This window comes from Nanorana parkeri, unplaced genomic scaffold (genome assembly GCF_000935625.1).
Source record: "Nanorana parkeri isolate BGI_ZX_2015 unplaced genomic scaffold, ASM93562v1 scaffold713, whole genome shotgun sequence".
Classification (NCBI taxonomy): Eukaryota; Metazoa; Chordata; class Amphibia; order Anura; family Dicroglossidae; genus Nanorana; species Nanorana parkeri.
Window position 1 is genome coordinate 484675 of NW_017306981.1, and position 6000 is coordinate 490674.

Consider the following 6000-nt stretch of genomic DNA (forward strand, 5'->3'; position numbering starts at 1 on the left):
GATCAGCATGGCAGCCAGGAAAATAGAATTTTCAGAAGGAAAGGTCAGCAGTTGCTGCTTATAAATCTCACTCCTTTTTAAACGTTTATTTTTAAATAATGAATGTACTTTTTCCACATTCACGTTTCAGCCTCTTAGTTAAAAAAAAAAGATCATGCTGCGGCCATGCATGTTTACATTAGGCAAACATTCCGGCTATATCTGTGGAAAGGGTTGGGGGGAAGCACCCTATAGACATCCCTAGGGAAGTGTTCTACAGGCAGAACTGGTCCACCCTGATAGAGGATGTCTGCCATGTTCCGGTATGACCTATAAACATTAGAGCACTCCCTGACCATAGAGACCGCCAGATCAGGCGAACATACTGTGTAGTCTGCAGTGCTTGGTTGTATATATCCCACTACCCAGAAAGCAAGCAATTAAGCTGCAAGTTTGAAAATGACTTGCTAAACTATTGCTAGATTTGCCAAGCTTCACAATTTTGTTGCACAATTACAGCAAGTCTGCATTGCAAGTCTCCAGATCAACGTGCTTTGCAAAAGTGCTGTACCCTTGCAGAGCTCTTGCTAAGACCTGCAGGACTCTTGCTGTAGACTTGCCAAACAATTTGCTACAAATTCAAAAGTGTCAACTAGAACTTGTGCTGCAAGTGTTCTGCAAGTCTACAACTTGCCAGGAATGTGTGCAGCAAGTTAACAAGAATTACAGTTTAACCCTGCCACACGTTTTTGCAAGTTATCCTTGCTATCTGGGTACTTGCTGACAGAGTGCATTTTATAAAACATAATGCATAGGAAAGGCAAAAAGTGGCACCTGGCAATCCATCAATTAGATTATGTACAGAATTACAGGCAGTTCTGCAGTTTTTAACATTTGCATCATAATTAGTGGAAAAAGTGACCCTGTAATGATGGCTCTAGAAATCCCTGCAGCCCATCTGTGCTTTTTCCTTTAAAGAGGACAAGAAATCTGAAAACTGTACCTACAAAAAGACAAGCTGAGGGCAAAGGTCCAGCCATCCCTATTGCCTGTGGCCTCCCGTCAGCTGACTTTTTCCATTATAGTGACTTACAATCCCTATTCCACATAGCATTTCTATGTGGGGGTGACCATCTTGGTAGAAGAATAGGGCCTTGCTTCCTCATGTCAGAACTTTCCCCTGATGCCTGGTGATCTGATAACTGGTGGAGGGATATTCACAAAAAAAGCTGAAGAACTTCACAAAGCACAGGTCCACAGAATGAAAGAAGCAGGCAAATGCATGAAACAAAGAAAAGGCATCACAAAATCTTCCTCTAATTTTGTGAAAGTAGCAGTTACAGGCAACAGTGCCTTAGGTCTCACACTGCAGATATACACCTATGAGGTTGTATGCGTAGGAGCGTTTAGGCAGTCTGATATAACAGAAAATGCACTTCTATTTTTTAGGATGAATTCCAGACAAAAAGTACATATTTCAGGGTTAGGGATGCCACCTTTTCTTCAAGCGAAACCCAAACACTCTAGCAACGCGCTGACATTTTTTTGGGAGAATGAATCGCGGCTTATTCATATGTAAATAGCGCCACCCATTCATATGTAAATATCACAGTTGAGACTATTTTCAGTGGGGGGCCAGTAGCTCCTATCTTAATATTGGTTGCCCCTGTCTGCCTGACATCTTGTGTCCGGGTTTCTGCTACCATGAAACCCGGACACAGCATTCAAAACCCGGACAGGACAGGTGGCAACCCTATTCAGGGTACCACTTGGGCACATGTAATGTTTCTAGATGTTACCTACAACATAGCAAATCTTCACTTTTTGAGTTCAAGTTCACTTTAAGCTTGTTCATCAACAACACTAAAGTTCATCTTCGCATAATGTTGAACATAGTGTTTGTTGTAGACCATGCACACTGTATATTAGTATATTGTCTGGTATTATTGGTGTGCTTACGGGAGCTAAATAGAAAAACTTCCTCCCCATGTCTTCTGTTCTCTTGTTTCTGTGTCATGATGCCAAATTGTACAGGCTTCTACGGCAACAGAAAGCCTTGTAATATATGTTTTGAAATGGCAAATTCTCTGCTAATCCTCTCCACGTGCGTGTCTCTTTCCTTTCCCCGTATTTCATGCTGTTTCACAATCTGTGCCCGTAAATCGCATCACTATGTCTAGCTGCAGAGTTCTGCTGGGCCTCCCCTCCTGCTGTCTTCACTATGCTCCTTCTCCTCAACGGCCTATTATGGTGTCGGCTTTCGGCCTTTGCCCTGCCATGTCAGTGTGAGACAGAGGTTGCTAAACCTTTTCTGACCAAAGTAAAGTCCAGCACAAAGTCCTCTGTCTTTTCAAGAGATTCCTCTGTATTATTGGCATCCCTATGGTCAGTTAAAGATAAGAGAAGAGTTACGCGGGTTATACACAGTTCTGTTTTTTTCATTCAACTCGCTGGCTGAACAAAAAAAATAGATCAAATTCCTTCATCAAGTCTTACAAATGTTGATGGATGACCCCCCCTCTTTGCATTATATTCTGCCAGCAATGGGTGGTTGCTGTCAGAATACCCCAATGGAGCTAGCAGCTGATTGGCTTTCAGCTCCAGTTGGCTGAAATTTTGATTTGCTCTTTTGATCAGCTGATCGAGGCATGTCGGGCGTTAGGGTGCCAACAGTGGCACCCACAGTACAAATTTTGGCCGGTTCAACAGGAACCAGCTGAAATTCAACCCATGCATACCCGACTATCCTTCTATTATTTTGTGCACTTTTTTTACACCCCATTTATTTGACCTGACTAACATCAGGATTTACATTTTTGTTGTCAACCCTCTTCAAAAATAGACTGATACCTGAACCTCTCAATCCATGGTATTTTTGCACAATTACACAAAACTTACTTGTGTAGCTCTTGTACGGCCATTTTGAAGCTGACCTCCCAGTTAATCAGCTAATTAAAAAGATGAAATACAAATATGGGAGCTGTTTTACCTGCTTAAGCAATTTTTCCCTATCCAGTCCTGAGAATTAGACAGCTCTGCCACATAGCACAGCCCCATCCTCCTGTTTAGTAACACTTACAAGTCTTGTCCCTCCCCCAGCCTGTGACTGGACATGCAAGGGGAGCAGACTAATGAGCTCATCTCTTTGTCACTCCTATCAGCATGGCTCTTGTACTGAAGCACAACTGATTGGCTTCTTGTGCTGCTTCTCCCTCCTCCATTCAGAGCTGTGCTGTACAGGGACTAATACCAAGTTAGATTCAGGTACTTACACTTGAAAATACTTTTCATGATGTATTCATGAAAACGGAGGTGCATAATTTTGTGTCTTTTTTATATTTATTTGGTGCTCATCTTCAAAAGTTGCTTTTGAAACACAGCTTGTCTTATTGACTGTATGCTGAAAGTAAAGAGTTTTGTGACTGGTGGGTTCGTTAGGTAATACTTGTTTGTTATCTCATTTACCACCCAATTCTCATAGAAGTTAATTTGCAAAAACTGTATGCTACATTGGAATCAATACAGTGGTTCTAGAAACGTCTTGAGCTGCCCCCGATACAGTGATACATGGGAGGCAGATACAGTGAATTGGTGCCTGGGATCAATGATTCTTAAAACTATCTTTAAAACGTGGTGTGCCCTTTAGCACTGGCCTGCATTTGTGGGGTTTATATTGATAAAACTCTCCCTGCTATAACAGTATGTGGTTTATTGGGCACAGATTATTATCCTCAAAGTTTACATTCCTTCAAATTTTGCTGCTATGTAGCATTAAAAGGAATGCATTGTAATGGCATGTATCCTGTAATAATGGCCTCAGGAAGCAGTAAGCCATTGTGCGTGTGTGTACTCTTGTCTGACATTTACATCCAATGCTTTGACTAGTGGAAGGGCAAGGAATGGTGGGTGCTGAAAGATATGCCATCTTCCTTTTTAACTGCTACACTAGGATACCTCTGTCTTTCTCTCTGGCTTAGCTAACAGAACCATGCAGCATTGTTGGTTGTCCTTGATATGTATAAATCAGTGCATCCAGTATTTGGTTGTCTTCTACTTGATGCATTTGTCACAAGCAAAGCTTTGAGCTGTGAATATTGTATGCACCCATCAGCCCATGTATGGCTACTCAGCCTCCAATGAGTGTATAAAAGGTATGTTGGTTATGGTAAATAGTCAGTTATAGCATTACATTTATTTAAGAAGAATTGATCTCTATGAGCAACAGCACACTGAGATGCAATTATAGTGTATTGCAATGCAAAATTGCTGCCGCCCTTTTTTTTTTAGCGTGGAAAAATGCACTGCGTTGTTGTGAATTAAGACAATAGGAAATAACCCAAATCGTCTTGTTTGTGTGTGAAACGCAAATCAATACGCCTGCTGTGAATGGACCGAAGGGAGCTTTATAACCTACCATCCCTGAACTCTCTAGCTGCTTGTACTGTGAAGTACTTAATCCTCAAAGATCATAACAAAGATTCTAAAGTTGGTTCCCTTATAACAGCTTAGAAACTTCTGCGGTTAGTTTACATTAGTAGGCTGGAAGGCTGCCAAGATTGTGTTGACTAAAAAGTAATAGAAAAAAGAATATGATTTCTGTGCCTCCTTGAGGACATAGTTCTCCAAAATTTCTAGAGAGATAATTGAGGGCTTTTTAAAAGTGTTTTAGTGCTTTTTAAAGGGTTGCCAGCAAAGGTTTGACTGCATGGTACATACCTGCAGCTTTCAACTATGAGGGGCTCCACTAGTGAACTTTTTTTTACATTTTTGCATTTTACCCCTGATGTGCCCGTTGAGTGGATGTGTTGACTTGGCTGAGAATCTCACAGACAGATTTTTTAATTAGCAATTTGTCATAAAATGCTCAAGCTGCCACATTCCACCATAGGTTACGTAAGGGTAAAACATAGCTCAACAATTCATTGCATGATTAGACGTACTTTTAATTCTGTTTAGTAATGTAATTTGCCATTTCAAACTAATACCTAATACAGTTTGAAACATGCCTCGCTCTCACTTTCTGGCATGATTAGAGCAGACCAGGACAAATGATTGCAATCATTTTCAAAAGCTAAGGCCAAATTTAAATGTGGGTGTAGACATTAGACAGTGGTTGGGCGCAATGGGTTTTTTCATCTAGAATATATTATTTGAGAAGAACAACATTCTTGAGCTTTTCCAAGTTTTGTTGTTACAGAAATGGAAAAGAACAACAAGTACAAAACAAAGTGACTTACAGTACTTGAACAAATTGGAATGTAGTCTTTGATCTACATATTGCAGACACATCTTGTGAAGACTTCCATCATAACCATAAAGTACAGCATGTTCGTATACCATGTAATTACATGAGAAGCATGTTACAATTGTGAATAAAAGATGCAAGCAACATGATTGTATTTATGATTATTAAAGAACTGTGTTCCTAGTTCTCATTATTTTGCCAATCATGCATAGCAGTAGTAACAAATAGTGAGTGTTAATAGGGATAGATCAGCTATCTACCCAGGAGACTATAATCTCCAAAGAGTCTGTGGAACTAAGGCAGGTGGTGCAAAAGAAGGGTCATTAAAAGAGAGCTATGGGGTAACCTTTGTATCCCATAGTTCTCTTTAGGGTCACAGGAGGACCGCTATTGCCCGCTATATACTGAGAGTTCCGCAGCTGGGACAGATCCCGACAATACTGTCGAGATCCACCCAGCTGCGTGATTGACACCTGGCTCTGCCTATCTAGAAGCAGAACCAGCTGTGCCCGCCCCCGTCCGTTCCTCCAGTCAGTGCTGGAGGATCGGAGAGGGGAAGACTGGAATCCCTGCAGGGAGTGGTGACTGATAGTCACCGCTCTCTGCAGGGAGATGATCGGGAAGTGAGCAAGCGACGGTATGTGTTCGCTCACTTCCCGATCTATAGAGTCTCTTTAGTGTAGCAAATGTAAAGGAAAATGTATATTGTATGATAGTTTCATACCGCATGAGTCTTGATTCTTGTCATTATTTTATATAAAGTTGTTTAAGTAAAA

At 41.1% G+C, this 6000-nt stretch overlaps 1 protein-coding gene across 3 annotated transcripts in view; it reads left to right on the forward strand.

Moving 5' to 3' along the window:
• ATE1 (arginyltransferase 1) overlaps window positions 1-6000 on the forward strand; it is a 77532-nt gene that overhangs the window by 59663 nt on the left and 11869 nt on the right. The window lies entirely within an intron of this gene.